Consider the following 27,167-nt stretch of genomic DNA (forward strand, 5'->3'; position numbering starts at 1 on the left):
TCTGTGGGACCCACAGATGATGGGATAGGCCAGTGATGGCGAACCTATGACATGTGAACTCATTTTTTTGGTTGATTTTTCTTTGTTAAATGGCATTTAAATATATAAAATAAACATCAAAAATATAAGTCTTTGTTTTACTATGGTTGCAAATATCAAAAAATTTCTATATGTGACTTGGCACCAGAGTTAAGTTAGGGTTTTTCAAAATGCTGACACGCCGAGCTCAAAAGGTTCGCCATCACTGGTATAGGCCATGCCATGAGGGACCAGCATTGGCACCCACAGGGCAGCAGAGCTTTAGCTGAACCAACAAAGGAGTTAGAGGTTGGGGTTTGACATGGATGGGCTGGAGTGCAGGAGGGAGCTTTTTCTTCTTGGAGTGTCCTGGCATCACTGGGATTTTCCTGCTCTGCCCTGGCTAGGCTCGTCTATTCACTGCGAGCCACTCTTTCACTGCATCAGTTGGGCCCCTGCACTGTGTGCCAAGTGGTCCAACTCATTAGTCAGTCTCATACCAGAAAAGCTTTAAACCCAGATACAGGCAAACTCAGATACAGGCAAACTCAGATTTAAGTGTCAGCTCGGCCAGCAACTCTCTGTGTGGCTTTGGCCAAGATGCTTGTTCTCCTGGGGGTTCACTTTCTTTATCTGCCAGATTAGCAGCAAGCAAGCTAAATCCCTGGGTTCTAGGCTACAGCCCCTTAAATTCCTCCTGCCTTGGGTCAGAATTAGCCTCGGAGGCTTGGGAGGGACCGAGCTTTCAGGTGGAGCCCAGTGGCCACATGAGGGAAAGGACAAGGCTTGACATTGAACATCTTTGGGGTTTTGAAAATTGTTTACTCGTCCATGGATTGATGCATTCTGAAAAACTAGAGAGGGCTCTCTTCCCATCCCCCGGCCTACTTTGGGATGGAATTCTTGAAATGACCTTGGCTTGGTGGAGCCTTTCCTGCCTCCCACTCTACACTTCTAAGTAGGGCCCCTGCCCCATGCGAAGGGTTCTGATTTTCCTGTGGCTGCCACCATCCTCTGTAGCCCCATTTACTGAGATTTCCTCTTAGCTTTTCCCTAACTTTCCTTGCATCTGACTGTAAACCCTGGGTCTCATCTGTTCAGCGTGATAACACAAACACGTATCCCTACACATTTGCATGCCCTTTACTCTTAAGATTGCAACCTCAGCCCTTTTCCATGGGGTTCTCTGGTTCTCATTATGCTCATTTAAGATGGCTGCATCATATTCTATCAAGGGAATGTCTTCAATAAGCTATGAGCTGGTAATGGGGCATTTAGATGGCTTCTAATTTTTGCTCTTTCAGCTAATGCTGCATTAAGCCAACTTTGTGTATTACAGAATCATTTCATTAGGTTGGCATTTATCTAGCTATTGGCAATGGCCCAAAATTAGATTGAGAATCAGAATTTTTTTTCAAGAATAATGTCATGAGTCTATATTAAATTTTTACTTTAAATGTCAGGAACACCTTTGTTGTGTTTTCCATGAATGAAGAAGCAAGTTAACGGTAATGTGAGATTAGATGTAAGTGAAAGGCTGTGTACTTACAAGTAATACATGATTTGCTGCTTGTTCTGAAGTGTGGAGGTGAGCAGTAAATTCTCTTACGGAATAACCTACCTGCTCAAATAGAGGAATTCTATATCCCTATATCTTTGATGCTTTGATTAAAACAATAGCAAAATAAAATAAACAGTGATCCTTTCTTAAGGCTGTTTTAAAGAAATGCCCTAAAAAAGGATAATTAAATGGGATTTCTTAGGAGAGCATGTCTCCCTAAGCCAGAGTGAGCCTATCAGAAATTACTCTTAGCAGTGGAAGCGGGTTGCAAATTTGCTGAAAGGATTTGGCTTTTTGTTGGTTGTTAGGAAATGACTAAAATGAAGCCAACAACTAAACACCACTGACTTGGTCCCCAGTACTCTTTTGAGCCTGAAATCCTCTCTCCTGCTGATCTTTTGTTTCAGTCTCTGGTTGGCTTGTGCATTTTAACTTAATCCAGTAAATGTTTATTGAGTCTTTACAGTGTCTTAAGTTTACAGGGAATGAAGATTTGGGAAGAAAAACCCGATACCTCCTTGTCTGCATCCTTGTTTCTGAGGAGCTCATGAACTGGAAGTGGGAAGGATAAAACAAGTCTAAAACGGATACTCAAGGGAGGTCTCTTTTCCAACAGCCCACCCTGTTAAGAGAAGGGAGGAATCTCATCTCATTGGGCGCCTGGGGCGGGGGAATCAAGAAAGGTCTTATGAAATGGTTGCTTTTGTCAACTATGCTATTTAAAGGGCTGGCTGACCTGGAGGCTGAACATTCCCAGCAAAGATAAAAGGCCTGAGTAGAGGAAATGGAGATGGAAGGACGTGGGGTATGTTTGGGATTTGGCTGGAGTAATGGACACATGTTCCAGTGTTCCTAGGTAGTGCTTTATGCCAGGCATGGTTCTAAGAGCTTTGTACATATTAACTCATTTAATCCCTACAGTGATCCAATGAGGTGCTATCATTGTTTCCATTTCACAGGTGAAGAAATAGGCAGAAAGCAATTACTTAACTGCCCAAGATCATACTGCTATAGAGCTAAGATTAGGCCCGGTGGGTCTGACCTCAGAATCTGTTGCTAGTCCTAGCCGGTGTGGCTCAGTGGATAGAGCGTCAGCCCATGGACTGAAGGGTCTCAGGTTCGATTCCAGTCAAGGGCACATACCTTGGTTGCAGGTTCCCTGGCCCTGTTTGGGATGCATGCAGGAGGTAACCAATTGATGTATCTCTCTCACATCAATGTTTCTCTCTTCCACTCTGTTCCACTCTCTAAAAATCAATAGAAAAATATCCTTGGGTGAGGATTAACAAAAATAAAAAGGAATCTGTTTCTAACCACAAAGCTCTCCTGCCTTGGATACACAGGAAGAACAGGTTCAAGAACCAGAAAGATAGGCAGACACCGTTTTTGGAGGCTTATAGCACCAACATTTAGGGGTGCAGAGGTGGAAGAGGGGCTCCAGATGGAGATGAGAGGCATTGCGGAGGTGGGGATGGGGGAGTTTAGTGAGAGCCTGAAGGGCCACAGGAAGAAAGAGTTTTAAGAAAGAGGTTTGTGAACAAGGCCCGATGCTGCATGGAGATGCCGGAGTTAAGACCAAGAGCAGGTCTGAGCCCAGGAGAAAGCCAAGAAGGCCTGTGGGAGGGAGCAGCTGGCTGCACATGGGAGGAGTGCAGCCTGGGCCCTCCTGACTGCACAGTACTATTCATTCTGGGAGGATTCTGTGTTTTGAACATGGTGAAGCAGGCACAGGCATTGGGTATATCCTTTTATCAGTAGAAAGAGGCGAGCATGACAGAGAGGGGCAAGTGAGGGCTGGTACTGCAAATTTGGCAAACCCGATGGCTTTCCTGCAGCCTAACGATTTTTGAAAGCTGTTTGTTCTGCTGAGGCACAAGTGTGACTCTCTCATCTGAGTGCTGTGGCAATTGCTATTTTTCCTGGAAAACTGGGCCCATGTGGGCCCTGTGTGTGGTTTATTTGAGTTCCATTTTTATAGCCTTATTACCTTGTTCCCATGATGCAAGAGGCCTCTCTTTTCTCTAGATTTGCTGTGAAAATTGTTTCTTAAAAGGCACAAAGTGATCCCTCATCATTTGGGTAGTGTTCTCGCCCCAGCACACTCTTCTGCAGACTCAACACACACTTTTCATCACCTCAACACCAGTTGTCATGTTTTTCTAATTGCTGGCAATTTACTGAGAACTTTTAGGCAGCTCTTGATTCTCACTACCTAGGTGTTTGCCATAATTTCTTCCAGAAGAGTCTGTGCATGTAAATATCCATTCTGCTCCTTGCTCTCTGACATACATCCCTACCAATAACTTTGCAAGGGCCTGACACCCAGTCTTGTCCTCTGGCCTTGAGTTGATAACAAAGCAGTTAGTATTTGTGGAGTCTGAACTGTTACTAGACACTGTGCTAAGGGACTTACTTTCATGATGTTAATTATTCCCAGTCTCTATACAGAAGGTGCTGTTACTTCCCCCATTTTACAGATGAGGAAAATGAGCCTTAAAGAGGTAGAGTAACTTGCCCTATGTCATACAGCTAGTAAATGGCAGAGCCAAGCCTCAACTCAGACTTTTCTGATCTTGGAACCCAGGTGCTCCATTCATTCATTCATCCATCCATCTATCCATCCATCCATTCATCCATTCAACAATGAACATTTTTATAACATGCAAGGCACTGTGCTAGACCAGGAGATACAGCAAAGGGAAAAGGGGAAAAGAAGCAAAAGTTCTGCCTTCAACTTACATTCAAATTTGGGGATATAGAGAAAAGTAATAATAAAATGTACATTATGCTATATGGCAGCGATTTTCAACTGGTGTGCCACAAGAATTTTTAAAACATGCAAATTCTGACTATTTAGTCAGGAGCACTGATCTCTTGTCCCTTAGATTGTCAAATAAAAAAAAAATGACAGTAGCCATCTGGTGTGGATGAATCAACATTAATATATCTATTTTTTTGTCAGATCAGCAAAAAATATATTTTTTGGTGTGCCACAGAATTTAGTAATTAGTGTATGTGTGCCATGAAATGAAAAAGGTTGAAAATCACTGCTATATGGTAATGAGGACTATGGAGAAAAAGCAAGGTAGTCCGCTAAGAAGTATTGGGAGGATTTTGAATAGAGTAGTCAAAGAAGGCCTCACTGAGAGGGAAACAAAATTGTTAGGTTAAGTATCAAACAAATCTCAGTGTATGAACCCAAGATAACTTTATTTCTTGCACAGAAAAATTCCAGTGTGACTTCTCCTGGGAAGCAGCCATACTTCTTTATGATTATTGAAGAACCCACACTCCTTCCATCTTGTGGCTCTGCTCTCATTAAGGCTCTCAAATTTCTTTCCATTCAGCTGGAGGATGGGGTTAAAGAGAGAGGATTTTGTGGTGGAATTTTTATAGGCTAGTCTGAAAAAAGCATACATCTCTCCCACCCATTGGCCAGAATTCTATCACATGTTTACTTTAAACTGAAAGGGAGGCTAGAAAATATACTCTAGTCATGTGTAGTCTTGCCCACAAGAAAAAGGAAATGGGTTTGGTGAACTCATAGCATAGTGAATCCCATAGTGAATGTGGTGAAGTGAGTCATGTTTAACTGGGGGAAGAACATTAGGCAATGGGAACAGCAAAGTAAAGGTTTCCAGGGTGGCTGGAGTGGAGTGAGGAGAAGGTGAGGAAGAGAGTGGTAGAAAGTGGGGCCAAAGAAGTAATGGTGGCCAGACCATTGGGGTTATTTTCAGGACTTGGTTCTATTGTGAATGACCAGGGGAGCTAGGATAGGAACATTTTAGGGTTTTGAAAGATGTAACTGTGATCTGTGTTACATCTTGAAAGGATCATGCTCGCTGCTGTGTTGAGAATAGACTGAGGGAGGAAGCAGGACTCACGGGAAAATGTTGGAGTATATTGGAGTTATCCAGGTTAGTAATGAGAGGAGCCAGGTCCCAAGTGGTGGTAATGGTAGAGATGGTAAGAAGTAGTTAGATTTTCAATTCATAATAAAAGTGAAACAACAGGTTTTGCTGTGGGATTGACCGTGGGGTGTGGGAAGAAAGGAATCAGGATTGTTCTGAGGTTTTGGCTTTTGCTTAATGACTGTTCTCACTTGCTAACCTCAGAAGTAAGAAGAAAAGGAAAGATTTTGGAAAAAGAATCTATATGCCCTCTGGGCCCTGACCTATCTCCCATAGTCTTTTCCCTTCCACAGCCCTTTCTTCAACACAGGCAAGAAATTCTCATTTATAACTGAGCTGTTATGGGGGAGGGGGGTGCATTCATAGCTCCTTCCAGCACAGAGCATGGTTGAGATAACAGTGGCAGTGGTCTCACACCATTACATCATGCTCTGGAGCCTTTGGGCCAAGACTTAGTACCCCCTGGACTGTGTGGCTGAGAGATGTCTACAGAGGCCACTTCATATCCCTATTGTCTGCCGTGTAAGGACATAAGTGTGTTTGGGAGTGGGAGCAGACAGTTTCCCTGGTTCTTCCTTGGCAATCATTACCTGCCAAGGTAGAAACTAGAGATGGCACTTTTTAATAGACAGTGATCGCACTAGAGCATAGAGGGGAAGAAAGTCTATGTTAAACAGAGCAGGGTATGAGATGTGACAATAAATATTGCATGTCTAGTAGGTGCTGGGCAATGGCTAGGTATTTTGGTTTCATTAGAGAGGAAAACAAATACACTGTCCCCACCCTCAAGACAGAGATAAGACTCATGTGCCTTGTACACAGAATGATTTGTTGAAAGAAATTATATTTACATCTAAGTATTTATTTCTTTATTTTTTTCAGTGATAGTGAATGGTATTGTACTTTTAATTTCAGTGTCCACATGTTCATTGCTTTTTATTTTTATCTTGTATCCTCACATCCTTGTTAAACCCACTAATTAGTCATAAGCATTTTTGTGTGTGTATATTCCTCAGGGTTTTCTACCTAGATAGTCATATCATTTGCAAATAGAAATTGTTTTATTTATTTATTTCCAATCTGAATGTTTTTTATTTCTTTTTGTTACCTCTTGTGCTGGCTGAAGCTTCCAATACTATGCTGAATAAGAGTGGACATTATTTTCCATTCCTAATCTTGGGGGAAAGCATTCAGTCTTGCACCATTAAGTATATTGTTAGCTGTAGAGTTTTTTCCAAATGTCATTTGCACTTTGCTGGTAGGGGTGTGGGTGGGACATGAGGTTTTCTGTGGTGTTTGGCTGAAATAGAGTAGTTATTATCTAAAAGTTTTTGTCTTGCTGGATGGAGCAAGCTTTTCCTGGGGCTTTTTTTTTTCTGTGCCTATTGGCATTTCCAGGTTGCCGGCTTCTTCAGTTTCAAGTCTTGGTTATGTGAGGCAACAAGAAAATGCAGGGAACTCACCACAGTGTCCTGCCTGGGTCCTGAGGTCCCTAACAGGTCTGCCTTCTTCACTCTGCCTTTCAGAGTCTTCTTATGCTTGTTTTATATATAACATCCAGAGTTTTAGTTGTGCATAGCAGGTGGAATAGAGAAAGGTATGTCTACTCCATCTTCCTGGAAGTGGAAGTGGTTGGTAGAAATTAGAGGACTTGGGTTGGGGCCAGTTTGTGAAGGGCCCCAATACCAAGGCTTTGACTCTGTAGGTGGTAGGAGGTGACAGTGGACATTGGGGCAGAAGAAAGATGAAAGTCTACATGGGCAACAAGGAAGTGTGAAGAGATGAGGTTGAGTCTGTAGTTTCTAGTGTGGGCAGCTAGCTTTGAACCTGGAAAGGCAGGGGAGGAGTGTAAGTGCAACAGAGTGGGTATAGTCTAAGCATGTTACAGCACATCAGGAAATTTGGACTAACTGTGCCTCCCTTCAGGGAAGGCTCCCCAGAGGAAGCCTGGCTGCTGTGCACAAATCCAAGAGTATGCATTCTGGGCAAAGAAAACAATGTGGGGGGAAAGCATCGATACAGGCAACTGCATGGTGGGCCTGTTGGGACTCCAGCTAGCTGAGGCATAAAGGGGAGTAATTAGTTCCATAACTGGAAAGGACGCTCTAGGAGTTCACAAAATGAAGAGGTTTCACAATGGGCATTGATATTGCTGGTCGTCTGTTTGGTTCTTTGCCTTCTGTTCTTTGTGTGTTGGCATCAGTCTTTTCCACTACAGACAGGCCACCCTTTTTCTGGGGGCTTCCCTGCTGACAGTGCCAGGTTAACCATTCCAGGGAAGGGAGACTTCCTTTCTCTGAATCCATACATCAATTCCAGAGAAAGGCTGTGGTTGGCCAGGCTTGGGTAGTGTGCTAATCCTTTTGGACCAGTCACTGTTTCGAGGGGAGAGCATTCTAGCCTGGGTTGGGTCATTTGCCCACCCCTGTTAGGGCCAGCAAGGTCCTTTTAAGAAGAATGCAGAATAAAAGCATCCAGGGAAGATTAAAAAAGAAAATAATATTTACTATGGCTTGCTGTACTATGTTTTTTGAAAAACATAGTATGTAAATTTAGGAAACTCTTTGGAGAATTTTAAGCAGGGGACTTAATCAAATTCAGGTTTACTTAAAGTCATCTCAGAAACTGAAGTTGTAGTTGGAATAAATAAATGACTAAAAGTGGGGAGACTGATTAGGAGGCTGCTGTAGCTCCAAGGATACTGATGAGACCTTAGTTAATTCATTTGGATTTCACCTCCAGCCACAGCATCAGTAAGATGGAAGAGAGGGATAAGACTAGGCACAAGTAGGCACACAAGGCTGGTTGACCGGCTGGAGGGAGCAGGGAGAAGAGGGGGCTTAAGGAGGATTTGCCACCACCAAGGGGGTAATGACTATTCTCTGGAAGGCTAGTTTTGTCTTTGGAAACTAGTTATTAAGTGGTTGCATACTCGGCATATCTAATTGCTTCTTGAGAAATGTGTTATTGGCTTCTTGTGGTACATGAACTGAAAAGGGAAGCTGATTGAGTGTATTTTTCTCCCTTTAAAATGGTTCCCTTCTTTAAGAAATCAGATAATAGGAGAGGTAGTCAGGACTGCCAATCAAGAAATACATGGACGGGGAGAGGACAGTGGCCTGAAAACCCTACCTCCCCCACCGACCTTCCCCTAAACCACTTTGGAAACATTCATTCCTTTGACATTGTTGTTGCTAGGAAGACTTTGAAGGATTTTAAGCAAAGAAATGATATAATTTGACTTATGTTGTTACAGAGTCCCTCCCTTAATGAGAATAGACTATGGATGGAGGTAAGAATGACATCAAGAGTAGAAGCAGGAACATCAGTTAGGAGGCTATTGCAATAATCTAGGATGGTAATAATGGAGGGGATGAGAAATGGTCATATTCTGAATATATTTTGAAGGTAAAAAAAAATCAGTTTTGGTGAGGATTGGATGTGGAATAAGAGAGAAAGACAGGAGACAAAAATGACTCCAAACCTGTTGGCTTGTGCAATTGGACAGTCAGTGGATTAAAGTAAGATGGATAAGATTCCGGAGGGAGCAAGTCTGGAAGAAGGTCAGGGGTCTGTGTTAGACATGTGAAGCTTGAGACATCAGACAAGTCTTAGACCTCTTGTCCATTTGACTTGAAGCAGACAATAGGACATACTAGCCAGGAGTTCAGAGGAGAGGTCCAGGCTTGGAGAGAAATCTGGGCATCATCAGCATATAGCTGATATTGGAATCCCTGAGATGAGGCGAGATCACCAAGGGTATACAGAGAAGAGAAAAGAATAAGGACGGAACCCTGGCACACTTTGACATTAGGAGGCGGGGAGACAAGGAAGAACCAACAAAGGGAACAAACAGTCAGTGAGGTGGATGGAAAACCAAGATTGCCATCCTGGAAGCCAGGTGAAGAGAGTAGTCAAACAAGAGGGAATGACTAACTGGTAGCAAAAGCTGTAAGATGAGCACTAAGACCTGCCCATCAGATCTAGCAACATGGAGGATAGGTCTTTGTGCTTTTGGACCCAAGCTTAACCTTTCAAGTAAGTCATAGTTCCTGCCTTGAGGAGAATTCCATTGTGCAAAAAAAATGATCATTTAAGATTGATTGAAATAAATCTAAGGTGAGCAGATAGTAGCATGGGAGTCCAGCAGAAGGGGACAGTACTTCTGGCTTTTATGGGGAGAGTTGAGGCCAAATTCATTGATGTCTTCATTTGTTCATTCCACAAATATTTTTGGGTGCCAGGGACTAGAAGGAAGGGGGAAGGGGAAGTTATTGTTATAAAGGTATAAAATTTCAGTTTTGCAGATGAAAGGAATTCTGGAGATGAATGGTGATGGTTGTACAACAGTATGAATGTACTTAATAACACTGAGTTGTACACTTAAAAATGGCTAAGCCTGTTAATTCTGTTATATGTACTTTATCACAGTAAAAAAAAAAAAAAAAAATCAAAGAGAAAAAAACCTTATCTCCACGCAACCCCTTTCCCCATCCCATGACTTGGTGATTGGGAATATGATGTGTGAAATGGATGGCATTTCCGTAGGAGGAAATTATGTGGAGAGAAGCAGAGGAAGACCTCCAGCCCGAGGAAAGGACTAGCTATCAGTCCTTTTTGCCTGGTTCGTAGGGCTCATGGGGGGAGACCATACAAGCTGAGCTTGCAGAATCAGGCCGGGCTAGTTGGTGCAGGCCTGGCAGCCTGGCTCTAGAATTGGGCTTGCCTTCTTAGATTCTGGGAGCCTCTGGAAGTTTCTGCCCAAGGGAGTGTCATTCCAAAGGTGTGCATTTAGAAGGTTAATCTCATTAATTCTTCCCGTTAAACCATTGCCTATTAAAAGCAATGGGATTGAGGCATGCATCTGTATGGTAAAAATTGCAGGCTAGCAGAATGTTAGATACTCAGGCGTGTGTTAATGAATTGAGTAGGTTATTTTTCCACCCATTTTACAAATATTTATTGAGGACTGTCTAAATGCCCGTAGTGTGCTAGGCAGTGGGGGAAAGGGAAGGAATGAATTTACTAAATCTCTTTTCTTGATAAGTCTACAGTGTAAGAAATCCCTTTCCTAAATAAGAAATTATGCTACATTGTGCCAGAGTGTTGCCATAAACATCTCACCAGAGCTCCATGGGAGCTGGGAGGAGGGTGTGCCTGGCCTGCCTAGGGCCCTGGGGAGGCTTCCAGGGAAGGACTGTTCAGTGGATTTGAAGGATAAGTAGCTTTTTCTAGGCAGAGAAGCAGAGATGGGCATCCTGGGAGGAAGGTAAATCAAACTTATTGGGAGTTGTAAGTTTAAAGAAAATGTATAAATATTCTATTTTAAAGCTAAACCCTTATTTCATTGGCTTATTTTGTAGGTGGTGCTGGCTAGAGTGCATACTTTTGGACCCAAGCTTAACTTTTCAAATGTGGAATCCCAGGCCTTCATTGGTAAGTTTGTTTGATGCCTTCTTACGAAATTATGCTATCAAGGATCAGTAGTTGTCATTGGTGCTCTGTAGAAGTTACCAGGCCTGAACCCTAAAGAAGCTTGTAGTCAAGGAGGAACAGATCCACAGAAATGGAGTGTCAGTGTAGGCTTCTGTGGGAGCTGCAGAGACGGGGCCAGAGAAGGCCATCCAGGGAGGCAGGGGATGGATGCAGATGGCCTCATGGAGAGGTAGAACTTTGGCTTTGTTTGAAGGAAGAAGTCCAGGGAGGAGAGAAATAAGCTTTTTGGGCTTGAGACGGTGGGCGTAAGACACAGTGAAAGTGGTCTCAGCTGTAGAGAACTTCATCCAAAGGAGTCATGGGCAAGAACTTTGACAGGATCTGCTGGTGTTTGATTATTCTAGACTAGGGTCATCAAACTTTCCTGTAAAGGATGAAATGGTAAATATTTTTGGCTTCATAGGCCACGTGGTCTCTGTCATAGCTACTCAACTCTGCCATTGTAGCATGAAAGCAGCCATAGATAATACATAAATGGTGGGTGTGGCTGTGTTCCAATAAAGCAGGGGTGGGGAACTGTTTTTCTTCCAATAGCCATTTGGATATTTATAATATCATTCTGGGCCATTTGAAATTGTTAACTTAAAAATTAGTCTGCTAGCCCTGGCCAGTTTGGCTTAGTGGATAGAGTGTTGGCCCTTAGACTGAAGAGTCCCAGGTTCCATTCCGGTCAAGGGCACAATCCCTGGCCATGGTCAGGGAGCGTGTGGGAAGCAACCAGTCAATGTGTCTCTCTCACATTGATGTTTCTCTCTTTCTGCCTCTCCCCCTCCCTTCCAGCCTCTCTCAAAATCATTCAAAAAATAGCTTTGAGTGAGGATTAACAACAAAAAAATTAACCTGTTATATTTGGTCAAACAATTAACTCACCCCAGTGCTTTGGTAGGGCCAGACCAAATGGTTTTGCAGGTCTTATATGGCCCGCAGGCTAGATGTTCCCCACCCTGCAATAAAAGTTTATTTACAGACTAGATAGTGGGTTAGATTTGGTCTATGGGCTCTCGTTTGCCCACTCCTTTTCTAATCCCTAAATGCCAGTCTAACGCATTTGGTCTTTTTCCTGTAGGCAGTGGGGAACTATTGACATTATTTTGGGCAAAGAAGTGAAATGGCAGAGTGACATGTTAGGAACATTCATCTGATACCTGGACAGGAGGCATGAGCCCTATTCAAAGGCAGCCAAAGTGATCCAGGCATGAGGTCATGTGGTTAAGAGTGGTTAGAATGAGAGCACAGGACCAATCGAAGAGAGATTGCAAAGGAAGAACCATAGGATTTTCAGGCTTCTTAACGACAGGAGCCAAAGATAAAAATTTAAACTTGGGAGACATCAGGTGTGAAGAAGCGTGGTTGATGTGTCTGGTTTTAGACACATTGAATTCAAGACGACAGCGGTTCATAGACAACTGGAAAAGCAGGGCTGAAGCTTCGACTTAGAGGGTAGGCCTGGAGATGTAGAACAGGAGCCATCGGTTTAAATAAGTTCTCCCATGATGAACAGAGGCCTGAGCCTTGGGGAATGCACCCAACTCTGGGATGGAAAGAAGAAGGTAGAAAAGAACCAGAGCCAGGAAGGTGGGAGTCCCAGGAAGGGAAAAGGACCAGGGAGAAAGGACCTGAAAGAAGGGCACCAAATCTGTGACAAGGTGGTTACAGATGGCCTTGAGACATGTGATGCCGTGAGGGGGGCCGAGGCCAGGAAGAAGTGGAAGGAAGCCAAGTTGCACAGGTTGCACAGAAATAAGGAATAAAGAATCAGAGACATTAGTAAAGTGGACCACTCATAGAGTTTGGGTGGTAAAAGAAAGGTGACACATAAGATTTCAGTATTTGCATGTCTAAGTAACCTGTTCTTTAGCTTTGAGGCAGGTAAAGCATGCTGGGACCAGTTCTCACTTCCTTCTCTGGAGCCAAGCTGTGTTGGGAGTTTGTGTGTACATTGGGCTTGCATTGTGTTCTTAGGCTCCCTTTGAGGTGTGGTGTGCATAGCTCTGCCACAACTTGCACTGCAGAATCCAGTCCTGTTTGGACTCTTGCCATGAGACAAGATATGATCTGTTGGGGAAATACTTAGATTTGCCTAAGTTTGGAGGACCAATAAATTGGAATAAAACTTCTTGCTGCAGAGTCTGCTCAAATATGGTAATTTGAAGTAATTCTTCAAGTCATTCAACTAGATATCAATTTATGCTCTGATTATTTTGAGTGCACCTTCTTTGGTTTGAATTCTAAGTCATTTGTGGTTTGGTTTATGTGAATATAGCAATTAAAAGAGAGTAATAAAAGCAACAGGCGTAACTGGGTTAGAGTCACCATTTATGGAACACTCACTGTGTACCAGGTACAGTGCTGAGTACTCTCTAGCTGTCACTTTATCTTTGCAACAGCCTGTGACGTGAGAAGTACTATTTTCATTTCAGCAATAAGGAAATACAGTCATAGGTTGAATAACCTGCCCAAGGTTATAAGAGATTTGAACCCAGTTCTATCTGACCCCTGGTTTATACTGCTCCCTGTTTTCTCCCATCTAAGTCAGAATTTCTCCTCCTACTTACATAGAATTACTAGAGACAGATTGAGCTCTTCCGGTTAAATATTCAGAGACTCTAGTGGGTGTTTCCACTTCCTAGGCACCTACTAAAAGGGTGGAAGGAGTGTGGGATCTCTGGAAGAGACGAAGCTCAAACTTCACACTTAACTTTAACTGTTTCACCAGATACTGTTTTCCTTTAGCTGGAGAAGGCGGCAGCCCTGAGCTTGGAAAGGAAGCATGTCAGTAGGATTTCGGTCCTAGCTCTGTGGCAATTATAATCTACTTTCTGTTTCGATACTTGGTATTTCTCTCTGCTCACCTCCAATTTCAAGCTCCAAGGGCAGGGCCCTATTTTGTCTTGTTTGCTTCTGTGCCCCTAGCATCTACATGGTATCAGACATGTAGTATGTGCTCACTAAATATTTGTTGCTTCTAATGAGCCAGTCAACTTGGGACAAGGTGCTCTCGGTGCTGTGGTTATAGAAATGACACCAGACAAGTGCTCTGTCCTCGTTAGGCAGATGTCCTAGTGGGGCAGTCAGACAGTCTAGAGGTCTGAGATACACAGTAGTGCAAGGGCAGGCAGCATGGTAATGCTCTCAAGTGAAATAAAGTGAGAGAGGGGGGTGGAGGGTAATGGGCTAACAGTTTAGTTAGGGTCACCAGGAAGTCCTCACCAAGATATGAAGTGAGATAATGAGGCTGTTGGGGGAAAATGTCATAATAATGCTACTGAGGTTTAATTCTTTTGCTTGGCTGTGGTGGTTAGCACCCAGCTAACTGTTCCCTCAGCAGGGCTCCCTCTAAACCTCACGTCTCTGACCGTGCTGAGCGCTCCCTTCCCCTCCTGGGTCTGCTCACTCCTTATCTGGCCTGCCCTCTCCTTGTCCTCCAGACCTCAGCCTCTGCAGTCTGCTTTGCCAGTTTTCTTAGTCCTTAGCTTAATAAAGTTTTGCTTGGTCCCTTTCATGCCACCCTAAGTGTTCTCCCCAGGTGAGCTCATCTACTGCTTCCTCTATCTGGGAGTCACCCACATCTACATATTCAGCCCCAAACCCCCTCTCAGCCCTCACTCCTAGCTGTGGCCCCGCAGGTATCTCAAACTCATCCCTCCCCTGGTACCAAATGTGTCTCTCTCTGTGTGTCTGTTGCCTGCCTTGGGTGGGACTACACTCCCTCAGTTCTGTCTACTGGAGGAGTCATTCTTGGCTTTGTCCTTTCCCTCAACTGTCATCACCCACCAGCTGCCACATCCTGTGGAGACCATCTCTCAGTTTGTCACCTCACACCTTCTCCCTCTTCACTCCTTCATTTTGGGACTCATCATAGGGAATTTTTTTAAACAGGCTTTTCATTTGTGTTCCTGTGTCCATCTTTGTCTTCCCTCATGCCACTCTCACACTCCTATCAGCAAGATATTTCTAATTCACAAATCTGACCATGGCTTTCTTCTGCTTATAACTCTCCAAGGGCTTCTCATTGCTTCTAGAAGAAAACCCAAGTCCCGTCAGCGGGCCTACAGTTCTTTAATAATCTGGCCCTGGGCCACCTTCCTCATTTCACTTTTTTTCTAACCCATATTTCTAACCTCAGTCCAACCTTCCAACAGCCTATGCCTCCTGGTGCCTTTGCCATTGCTGGGCCCTCTCCTAGGAGTGACCCACCCCTGCTCCCCATTTTGGTAACTCAGTCAAGTTGCCATTCTCCAGGCACCGTCCTTCCCCACCCTGCACTTCTCGGTGACCTGGAGATGACCTTCCTCCTGGTTCCAGAACACCCTGCATTTTTCTCTCCCAGAGCATTTATCAGCATAACTGTTGATTTACTTACTATCTGTTATGTTCAGTAAACTGAGCTCCTTCAGGGTGGGGACCACACACACACACACACACACACACACACAATCTCTGGTTCTCGGTGCCAGCACAGTTCATCTGGCTCAGGAAATGTTTGTAAAGGAGTGAAATGTCTGTTTGCGCAGCCAAACAGCAGATTTATAACATGAACAGATGTATATGAAATTGGAGGCTCATTGGCCATTGGGTTTGGTGGGGTCCCTTCTTCTCAGTTTTGAGTGCAGCATAGGTGGTTCTGGGCTGGGTTTGTGGCTGTTTGTTGTGTCTCCCAGCATCCCGAGGCCTAGGGCATTGAACCTCTCTGTATTCTTTATGCTGACAAAAACAAAAACAAAACAACCACAACTCCTGCTATTGATGGGATAGTAATAGCAATTCAAAATGAAAAATAATCCATCAAGAAATGCTTAGGAATGAGGTCTGCCCAGCTTCAGCCTGGATAAATCCCAAATTTTCTAAATTAGCGAAAATAATTCTTGCTAGCAGCTGACAGCTTTGCTCCCACAGCTCAGCTGAGAATGCTTTTCTGTCTGGGGGCGTGAGGATAGCGAGTGGTCCTCTGTGGAAGTGCCCACGGCCTCTTTATCTTCACTCAGTCCTAGTGATACTGAGGCATAGGCTCTGGCCCCAGGGATGCCAGTCCATGACTGGGTTCCCCATGGGTGCTGGCACAATGCACCAACAAGACAGGCAATACATTCTCATGTTTCCATTTGGGGCCTTTAGCTTGATGCTTGTTGCATCTTCTTCACTTCCTAGTTCTGCACAGACCTGGGAAACTGCTGAGAATGCAGCTTTTATTGGGGTTTCACCGTAATCTGGGAGGACTTTCTAGAAGAAGAAGCTGTCTTAAAGCAGAGGTGTTCTGCTGACCAGGGTGCTCCAGCAGGCATTGGGATGGCTGTCCTTGCCTGGAAATACTTATGCATCTTTTCCTTTGAGGGACTTTCCATAAGCTGGTCCCCTCCACATTGGAAGGCATTTTCCTTCCAATATGCCTCGTTCATGACTATTTGCCCTTCAGTTACCAGCCGATTTGCCTCTTATTGGGAAGCCTTTCCCACCTCCCTGATAAGGCCTTATCCTCACCATTACCATTATCTTTTTATACTGCCTAGTGATTGCTCCCCCTGTGGCCAGCACTGTCAGAGTGCTTGGTGGGTAACCACTTAGTATTAGGGCCTCAGCAGGTATTGGCTGAGGTGTTATCATTATTATCTCAGAGATGGCATTCAAGGGAATTGAGGTCCAGATCAATTGAGGACATGCGAGCAGGACTTTGGCCCCAGTGCCTGAGTGGGTAGGTGTTCTTACCCATTCTTCCATACCCCATGGTCCCTCTGCCACGCATTCCAGTAGCCCATTATCCACTATTCACATTTTACATTGGTTTGTATCGGTCTAGATTAGTGAATCCTTGTTCCCCACTGGGCAGCGCCTGTCTGTCCCATGATAGCAGAAGCCTGACCAAAGAGTTGACTGAAAGCCTGCCTGACGGCCCAGACAACCACTTACATCATGGGAGTCTGGGCTATGAACATAAAAGGGGTTTCCCAGGGCCCCCCACATTTTAGCCTTCACCCTCACCCCCGGTTTCCAAATCAGAGCCAACTGTGCTAAGAAAGCATCTGTGCCTGAACAGGTCTGTTCCTCTGCACACTCACCTTCCTTCTCTCCACCTTGCCAACCCTGCATCCTCCCTTTGTAAGGAAGTGACCCCTTTCTCCTCCCATGACAGAGCTAGCCTTCCCTTTGCTCCTCTGGACTGAGACACACTCAGGGGGATGGCTCTGACCACCATGTGTCATCATGACCTCCTCGTCTTTCCTAGTGTGCTCACTGTGATATGGCAGACAGGCTGTACAGTCAGGCTGAGAGGTCTACAGAAGGGGTGAGGGTGGACATAGAGTGGCTGATCCATGATGCAGTTTGTGTGCACGTGGGCCTGTGCTGGAAGTGAGTGAGTGTGTGTGTGTTTTTTGCTTATTGTTTTACTTGCATAATTCATCCCTGTGTGCATTAGAGACCAGTTCTCCCTCTCTTGTGGGTCTAATGTGGCACCTTGAATAATAGATAGTTTATAGCTGATGGCTAAATAAACCTTTTCTCCTCTCCCAAGCCGAAGGTGCCTCCTCTTTCCCCTGCCCCCCACCTTGGTACCTTGGTGACCATTTCACGGGGTTGTTGTGACTGCCAGGACCCTCTTCCGAGATCCCATTCAGGCAGCAGTGATGTGAAAGCCCTGTCTAGACTCCAGCAGGCTGGGCAGGGGACTGGCTACTTTGCTTTGTTGCCAAGAAGCCTGGTCCTCTAGGGGGACCTTGTGGTCCTCCAGAGCCCTCGCAGCGGTTCTCAACTTGTGGGTCGCGACCCCTGAAAATACATCCTGCATATCAGATATTTACATTACGATTCATAACAGTAGCACAATTACAGTTATAAAGTAGCAACGAAAATAATTTTATGGTTGGGGGTCACCACAACATGAGGAACTGTATTAAAGGGTCGCGGCATTAGGAAGGTTGAGAACCACTGCCTAGAGCCAGGCTGGCTGAGCTCCGAGTGACACTGGTTTTGAGCAGGCAAAATAAAAAAAAAATAAAAAAAAAATGGCTTCTGACCAAGTGGGGAAAGGGGCATGGGGGAGGAGCGGAGGAGGACCTTAGCCGCCCTGCGCCTTCAGTGCATTTACTGGCTGCAAACTGAGATGGGCTTGGAGGGCAGCTGCCTCCACGAGGAGCATGCCTTTAAATAAGGGCACTCATCACACCGGTCTCAGTGGGACCTGCTTCAGAATGTCAACTCTGTGCCTGCTAGAGATGTGACTTGAGACACACCACGCAAGCTCTCTAAGCCTCAGTTTCCCCACCTGTCAACTGGGGTGGTAATAATAGTAATCACCTTTATGAGGTTCTTGTGAGGGTGAAACGAAAACGTGCTTAGCATTGTACCAGACATGGAGAAAACACCAAATATCTGTACCGTTACTGTTGTTTTTATTTTATTTATTTATTTTTTACATATATATATATATATATATATTTTTTTTTTTTTTTCAGAGAGGAAGGGAGAGGGAGAGATAAAATATCAATGATGAGAGAGAATCATTGATTGGCTGCCTCCTGCACGCCCCCTTACTGGGGATAGAGCCTGCAACCCAGACATGTGTCCTTGACCAGAATCGAACCTGGGACCCTTGAGTCTGCAGGCCGACGCTCTATCCACTGACCCAAACCAACTAGGGCTCTATTACTGTTGTTTTTAAAAAGTTGTATTGTGAATGATAATTGTAAGAAGACTTTGGATGAGATACAGTCTGAATGTAGTTATAGGCTGTGAGGAGTGAGGGTGTAAGAAAAGCACTTTGTGAGTTGTAAATTATGTGCAGTATTATTATTAGCACAAAAAGCTGTTATCATTTTGGCTTTGGAGAAAATGAGCACAGTTTTATGATGTTGAGACTAAGTTTGTTGTTTTGCTTTTTGTTTTGGAGGGAGATTTTTGGAATCTTGCCCAGAGGCTGTGTGATGCACCTTGGTGATCTGGGTACCAAATGCCTGAATAGCACCTGGCACAGAGAAGTGTTTCTATGGGCGCTGTTAGTATTTTAAATGTTTAATGGTAAACATTTAATACATAGTAGTATAGTAAGTTTTTATAGGTTCATTGAAAGTAAATTGTAGGACTTCTCTCTGGACCTGAGAAATTCTCACTCTCAGAACTTTGTGCCTAGTATAGCTGAATAAATGTAAATGATTTATTCAGAATTTGATATTTGATATAGACAATTACCATTGCTGTCTTAATGTTAGAAATATCTTTTTAAGATCAACTGTTCTTGTGTTTATCTCCAGTCTATACTGTGTCTTTGCCTCACCCATCTTTCTAAAATTAAAACTGAACAAAAATGATCTATTATTGAAATGTAGATACTTTTAAGCAGAGGTTGAAAACTCTACTCATTGTCTGCATCTGGCCTGGAGATAGATTTTGCCCATCCTCACAATGTTTTAAAACTTGTAAATTAGTGACTAACTTTTAGAAGTTGGTAGGTATTGTCTAGACATCTGGATTTCCAGGTCTTCATGGAAAATCGAAGGTGCCGTGGCACTGGGTCCATCCTCCCTCACAGCCCTGCTGCGGAGCGGCCCCTCCTCAGGGACTTGCTTCTCTAGTTTGCCCTGTCCCACCCAGCTGCTGCCCTTTTACCTGGCCTGAAGGGAATCCAGTGTGTTACAGGTAACCAGCACCTCTCAGACACTGTGCGTTAATTTAGAACATATTCACTAGCAACTTTGATCACAGAGAGGAAGGTTATTTCACTCACTAAGTTGTTCTTTTTATGATAACCCAAGGGGCCATTGTGGTGTTTTATGTAGGCCCTTTTGGGTTTAGTAGTCAGTCACCTTCTCTCCTCCCTGTGGGGATTTCTCATTAACAATTTTTAAGAAGTCCTCAGCAAGACTTACAAGTCAACATAAAATGTTGGGTAATGCAGGATATAAATTTTGATTACCTCTCTTTAAGGGAGGTTGAAAACAAGTGCATGCTTTAATTCAATAATTTATGATGTTGTAAATTTGAACAGTTAAAGACACTTAGCCCTTTTTATTAGCCATCTGGTTGAAATGGTCTTAATTTGGCAGAATCCTTATTGAAATAGGTGAGGAGTCTGAGATTCTCCCTCCTGGATACGATCCCCTTTGTGGCTGTTTCTTAGGCAGGTCCCTCCCTCCTCCTTCCAGCCAGTGAGGACCCTGGCACTGGTGGCCACCAGCAGAGATGGGGAGGAGGTGCTGCATCCCACAGTAGTTACCTTACGGGAGTCCTTGCCAACACTGACAGTTAAAAAATGAGCCGAGACCGGTTTGGCTCAGTGGATAGAGCGTCGGCCTGCGGACTGGAGGGTCCCAGGTTCGATTCCGGTCAGAGGCATGTGCCTGGGTTGCGGGCGCATCCCCAGTTGGGGATGTGCGGGAGGCGGCTGATCGATGTTTCTCTCTCATCGATGTTTCTGACTATCTCTCTCCCTTCCTCTCTGTAAAAAATCAATAAAATACATTTAAAAAAAAGGAAAAAAAAAATGATTATCCTCTGAGCTTGTACATTTTTATGCTTTTGTCATCATGAAAGAGTCCACACTTGTAACAAATTCAGACAACACTGGTTGTCTTAACTTAAAGGAAGAAAGTCTTCTGTGACCTCTTCCCAGTCTCCCCAAAGATAGGCACCTTTGAGACTTTATTGCCTTCAGTTCTGGACATTTTCATTTGCTTATGCCCCACCCCCCCACCTCTCAATCCCTGTCTCCTTTGCCCTCACCCCCAACATACTGGTTTTTACTTGTGTTCTGTGAAAAACAGAACCTATGCATACTGTTCTGCAGCTTTCCTTCTTATAGCCAACTTCCAACTCCTATATTATCTCTTCAACTCAACATGTGCAGATAAACGTGCCTCATTATTTTTAATAGCTGTACTTCATGGTATGGATGCATTTTACGTTTATTTACTCATTCCTGTGTTGGTAGACACCCAGGTTGTTTCTGATCTTTTGCCATTGCCACCATGGCTGCTGTGGACATTGTAGCACAAACCTGTGAATTTTTGCATGAGATTTTCTGTGCTATAGATACCTAGAAGTGGGACTTTGGGCTTGAATAGTTGCCATTTAAATTTTAAATCAGTATTGCCTAATTACCCTCCAAAAAGGCTGTACCAATTCATACTCCTCCCAAGAGTGTCCCATTATTACTCCAATAATTTAGTTTTTGCTTAAACATGTATTTAAAAAAGTAAACTTTAAAAATTCACAGATATGCCATCAAAATGATACATTTATCTTAGAAGAGCATTCAAAATACATTAAGCTAGAGATGTAATTAGATGGTTTTCATACCTTGATTTTGGTGGTGAATATCATCTGGTAAGGTGACAAAAATTTTCCCCAACTACTGTAACCAATGTAATTATTAAATACATATCTAGAGATTGTCCTTGTGCCAGGAAGCCTTTGGAAGAATAACAGCCAAATCAGTTTCCTTTCCACAGCTCTCCCAGGGCTGCCTCATCCTTCCCACCAAGGCTGGGTCAGCATCTAAATGGCTGCACCAGGGAGTGCCAGGCCCAAGAGATCTGGGGAAAGGGAGATGGCAGGTGATGTAGTGAGGTACCAAGGGTTCCCTACATCGCCTCCTTGCACCTAGATACCACGTTCTTCCTACGTGTATGTTCTCATAGCATCCCTATGGCCTCCTTATAAAGCAGGTACTCCCCTCTCCTCTCTGTTTATATCTGGGGACACTTGAGCTCAAAGGTCTGGCTCACTGAGTGTCGCACAGCTGGTAAGTGACAGTGCCTTGGACACAGTCTTCTGATTCCACAGGTAGTGGAGTCAGACCACTGTGAGGCTTTTTGCCTGCGGCATATCATGGATGTTTCCTTCACTGAGCCGAAGGTGGAGAACGGAAAGGGAAGTGACATTCCCAGACTTCCTGTGGCGACTTTCGTCCACAGCTTTCTCCTCAGAGTACTGGCATTTATAGTCATGTTTTAGAACATTTCCTTAGCATTTGGGAAGGGTCTATGAATTCTTGATGAGGAACCTTAACGGATTACACGTGGTTGAGAACTGCTGGTCTGGAATATATTTTTCTCTTTGGAAAGGACAGGTCTCTGGAGATGGTTAGCTTACCACCTGCTAACTGCATATGAAACTTGGAATCCTGCCTTCTCTAGAGCCTCCTCTCTGCCTCTTTGAGCTGATGTCTGGCTTTTGCTAACAGGTTGTCCTGTGTTGGCCAAAGCTTCTTAACACGGACCTCACTTCTGAATCTGACAGTAGATTTGATGCCCAGACCACATATCATCCTAGGATGTCCTCCGCTTCATTAGGCACAGGCAGGGTGGTCTGGTCCAGTGAAAACAGGGATCAAGAGTTGGATAGACCCAGGTTCAAATCCTGGCCCCATCACTTATACTAGCATCACAAACTTTTGGCTGTTAACCTCATTCACCTCTCTGAGACTCAGGGTCCCCCTTCTACAAAAATAGGGATAATTCCCTCATACGGGTATTTTGAGGAATACATGATTTAAGATTCAAAGGTGCCTCTGAGATGTTCAGCACAGAACAGACACTTGATAAATGTAAGTCCTCTCTCTTTTTCCTGCTGTAGAAAGAAACTTCTCCTCTGGAGATGCCCCGAACTGGTAGCTGATGGCTGGGGATCCTGCAGCCAGGGGAAAGCCACCACATGAGCCCTGAGATGAATCATACAATGTATATTCATTCTCAGGAGCTCAGTGTTGGTAGGGGAGCCTAATGAGCAGAGGTGGTACAATATGGGCAATAATAAAAATCAATTAGTAGAGGGATGATTAATTAACCTCTAGGTGCAGTGGGATGGAAGAAGTCATCAAGCAAGCAGGGTATTGAAGGTTGAATAGGAGCTTGACAGAGAAGATAGGCCCATATATAATTAATAGGCCACTTTATCCTTTAGTGATAAAGTTGCATTATTTTTTATGTATATACTTTAACTTCTCCTGACTCTTACCAATACAGTGGTATATTCAAATTCATCCTCTCTTTTCTCACATTCTGCCTCTCCTTCTCTCTCTCCTACCTTAAGATGCTCAGCCACTAAAAATTTCTTAAAGAATTTCTTTATGCTGTAGTAAATTTTTAGAGTATGATGCTACTTCATTCTGCTAAGTTTTTCACAAGAGCTTTGGTGTAGCTAATTTGTTCCATTCCATTTTTCTATGAGTAAGTTCCTTTTCTTTCTTGGCAATGAATAAACCACCAGCCACTTGGTGTTTACTGAGTCACTCCTATATACCAGGGCCATGTGTCATCCCATTTAGTTACCAGAACAACTTTGTAAAACAGGGAATGTTAATTTTTTTTTTATAGATGAAGAAACTGAGGCTTAAAGAGGTTACTATACTGAATATTACACAAGTGGGGAGCCACAGTTCAACTCTAGGGTTCTTTTCCCTTTCCTCTGCTCAGGGTCTTGCAGACAATAGGTGGGAAGCAAACATATTCTGAAGGAATGAGAGAGCAGCCACATACTGGTCAGTTCACTTCCTGCTGCTGGCTCTGTAACCCACCTGATGAGGTGACCACATTTCTCAGATCAGTGGAGCTCCAGAATCACACAGCCAGTAATAAGTGATGAAAAACGCAATTTCCCATCCTCTCACTTTTATTTCTAAGGTACTTGTAAGCAGATAAGTTAGACCATTAAAATGTTTTCTTTTGCTTTGTCTCTGCCCTGTGAGGACTATAGGAGGGAGTGCAGACCCAGTGCTCCTGGGGTTCAGAGACAGTTTCCGGCTTGGGTTCTGCTGACTCTTCCTCAGTCACAGTGGGAAAACCACACCCCTCTGCAGAATTACATTTCCTTGGTGCAGTTAGGGGTCCAGGTGGTCCCTAAAGATCCTTCTCGCCATGTGACCTCATATCATAGAGTAAGGCTGTGGCGTATGCTGGAAGGAACACAGGCACTGGTATCAAGAAGACCTGAGTGTGAATCCTGGCTCCTGTCTTCTCAGCTTTGTGACTCTGGGCAAATCACTTAACCTCTCTGATACTCACTGTCCACATCTGTAAAGAGGGCAGATAGGACCACCCTCTAGGGTCGCTGTCAGAATTCCAGGTGTCCTTCCCTCTGTCTCCAACTCCCAAGTGCTATGGCTTTGGACTTGCTGGGTGTTTCCACAGTAAAACCCGAAACACCTTTATCAGGTACAGTTACACCTCCCAACATCCTGAGATGCCCAACTCTTAGATTTCTTGAAGCTATTTTGTGTTAAGAAACTCCTCAAAGGAAGATCTGGTTCTACCCCATTGAGCTTTATTAGTGCTTCAGTGACAGCGCCTTATTTTCTCCTTGCACACGGCAGCTGCAGTGTGAGTCAGTTTACATGGATATAATTTCTTTTGCACTTCTTTGCAGAGAGAACTCCATTTATTTAGCAAATGTTCACTGTGGCCTTATGTTAGGTGGTACACAGAGAGGAATAGACTTACACTCACTGCCCTCTATGAGCTCTCAGGGAGCAAAGGTACAAATAGATTGTGGTGAGACTTGGGCTTGTGACATCATCAGGGCATGCAACAGGGTGCCGTGGGGAAAGAGAGGACTAAGTGGCTCTCTTCTGTGGAATCGGGAGGGGTCTCAGAGACAAGAGGTGACTTTTGAGCAAGTCTTAAGAGAGGAGTAGGAGAGAGAGACCAAATGATTGTCAATCCAATGATAAATACCATTTAGTCATTTGTAATCTGCCCTCTGCTTTCTCTGTCACTTAGGACAAAGCATGGCATACTGTAGACCCCCAACAAATATATTTGAAAGAGAAAAGAAAAACCAAACCCTTTCCAATTAGAAACCCAAGGAGAAGACTTGTCTTTTCATAATTAAGATACCATTTCACTAAGGATTCAAGATCCATTGAGAAAATGTACCGTATCTTAAAACAAGAAAAAAAAAATTCTTCTTATAATAAAAAAAGAGAGAGAGAGAGAGAGAGAGAGGAGTAGGAGTCTACGCTGCAAAGGTCCAGGCAGTAGGAGCCACAGGGCGGAGAGCGAACCCTGGAGGAGGTGACACCTGGGTACGTGCCTGGAACTGGGGCCAAGAGATGAGGACCTGAGTACCACATCCCTGTGGTCATCCTTAAGCTGACAAGTCCAGACCTTTCTCCCGAGCCCACAGCTTACATACCATTGCCCACTCAACATCCACACTTTGATGTTTAAAGGGCGTCTCAGACCCCCCATATTATGTGGCACCAGCACTTACCTGGTTACCCAGGCCCAGACTATAAGCATCATTCTTGATCCTGCTCATTCCTTCAGTCTTCACATTATCTCTTCATGATTCTTGATAGTTGTTCCATGAGAGTATATCTTAAAAGCCACCATACCTCCCTACCCTCATCCGGATGACCCCATCTGTTTCTACTCTGGCCTTGCTGCTTCAGTTATCACTCAGTCAGGCAGAGTGACCTTTTAAGAAGTAGATAAGATCACATCACTTCCCTGCTCAGAACTTTTCAGTCATTTCCTAGAATCCTTGGAATAGAATCTGAACTCTTCGCCATAGCCTGCCAGCCCCTCCTACTTCTCTGGTCTCATCTCTTAGCATTCTCCACTTTGCTCACTCCATTCCAGCCACTGTGTTTCTTGACTCAGGGCCTTTGCACTTGCTGTTCTCTGTCTGGGCCACTTTCCCCCAATATCTTTGCCTGGCTCACTTTTCCTCCATTTTGGTCTCTGTTCAAGTGGTCTTTCACCTATCTAAACAAGCACTGTCTTACCCCATCCCTTACCCCATCACTCTGCCTTCATACCGTGTTTTATTTTTCTTCATTAGCACTCTCCTTTACCTGACTTAATATTATATGTTTGTCTTACTCCACTAGAATGTAAATCTGTGAGGATGGGATCTTCTTGTCTTACCTCTCTCATTTACCACTCTTTCTCCAGGGCCTAAACCCGGCACACAGTAGGGGATCATCATACACTAGATGGGTGAATGCAAAAATGAATGAGTTTATGCAATTTAAGACTTCAGTGTTTATCCCGTGGGCAGTGCGAATCTAGTAGACATCTTTCAGGAGGTGAGTGACGTGGTCAGCACTTTTATTTTAGAAAGCCAGCTGGTGGCCATGTGGGGGCTGAACTAGAGGGGGAGGCAGCAAAACTAGTTAGAGGCAGTTAAAATGGTCCAGGGAATTGCTCCTGAGCCCTGTGTAGAGCTGTGGAGATGGAGACGAGGGGACCCATGACAGAATGTGAAACGTTTTGAATATCTTTGGTTCCTATTGGGAGAACTTGGTGGAGGGATTCCTTTCTAAGAAAAGCAGGAGAGGGACTAGCTTATCTGGGGAGAGGCTGGCCACACTCCATGATGAGTTTCTCTCCAGGCACACGTCGGCCCCAGGAAGCACGTCCTGAGCAGTGCTGCTGGCCTCTGAGGAGTGACTGCTGCTCCATAGAAGCCCCCTCTTCGATCTTCACTAAGGTTGTAGTCAAGGTGGTGGTGTCAGTGAGCCTGACTCCTTCCTGCAGACGGTCCCTTGATCTTACACACTGCAGGTCACACTGAGTCATTGTGGTGGGTGCATTTCTCTGTAATAACTTCAAAGGACACTTGCTCTAACAAAAGCTCCTATTTATTTATTTATTTATTTATTTATTTATTTATTTAGAATACCTAGGTTTTGCCCCTGTTTCAGGCTGATTTACTGATAACTTGAGTTCAACATGTCCCTTACCCCTAACATGCACAGGACCTCTCATGCTCTGTCGGGTATCAGGGAGTCAGACAATGGGCACCATTCCCGGCCCAGGCCCAGGCGTGCAGTCTGGTACCGCCTCTTGAGAACTTTCTTCTTGAGCTTGAGTTATCTCTTCTTCCAAAAGTTCCCAATCCTCTCCAAAGATTTTTTAATGGAGTCTTTCATCTTCAAGTAAACACATTCTTGTTGAGGTGTCCCCCTCTCTGTCCCTCTCCAGGAGTATACTACCCCAGACATTGGTTCAGTGTGCCCAGTCCTGTTTGCTGCACCCTGTGAAAGGAAATGCCATACCATCTGTATAGCCAGATGCTATCGCCCACATCTCCCTCTCTCTTCCAAAGGTCCAGATGTCGTCCAAACGACATTAATAGCTACACTGTCGAGCTTCCCGTGTGCCAGGTGCCGTGTTAAGCACTTTACATGAATTCTATCTAACCCTCACCACCCTGCAGGGGTGAGTTTCATTATCCTTTTAGCAGAT

General features: G+C 44.3%; 1 protein-coding gene across 22 annotated transcripts in view; it reads left to right on the forward strand.

Moving 5' to 3' along the window:
- ARNTL (aryl hydrocarbon receptor nuclear translocator like) overlaps positions 1-27,167 on the forward strand; it is a 105,669-nt gene that overhangs the window by 21,652 nt on the left and 56,850 nt on the right. For 21 of the 22 annotated variants that reach the window (XR_004970432.1, XM_036325448.1, XM_036325453.1 and 18 more), the window contains exon 2: positions 10,854-10,926. The exons of the other annotated variant lie outside the window; for it this stretch is intronic. The gene's annotated coding sequence lies outside the window, so the exon portion shown is untranslated. The remainder of the gene's footprint in view (positions 1-10,853; positions 10,927-27,167) is intronic. 22 annotated transcript variants of the gene reach the window in all.

This window comes from Myotis myotis, unplaced genomic scaffold, assembly GCF_014108235.1.
Source record: "Myotis myotis isolate mMyoMyo1 unplaced genomic scaffold, mMyoMyo1.p scaffold_m19_p_10, whole genome shotgun sequence".
In the NCBI taxonomy this organism is placed as follows: Eukaryota; Metazoa; Chordata; class Mammalia; order Chiroptera; family Vespertilionidae; genus Myotis; species Myotis myotis.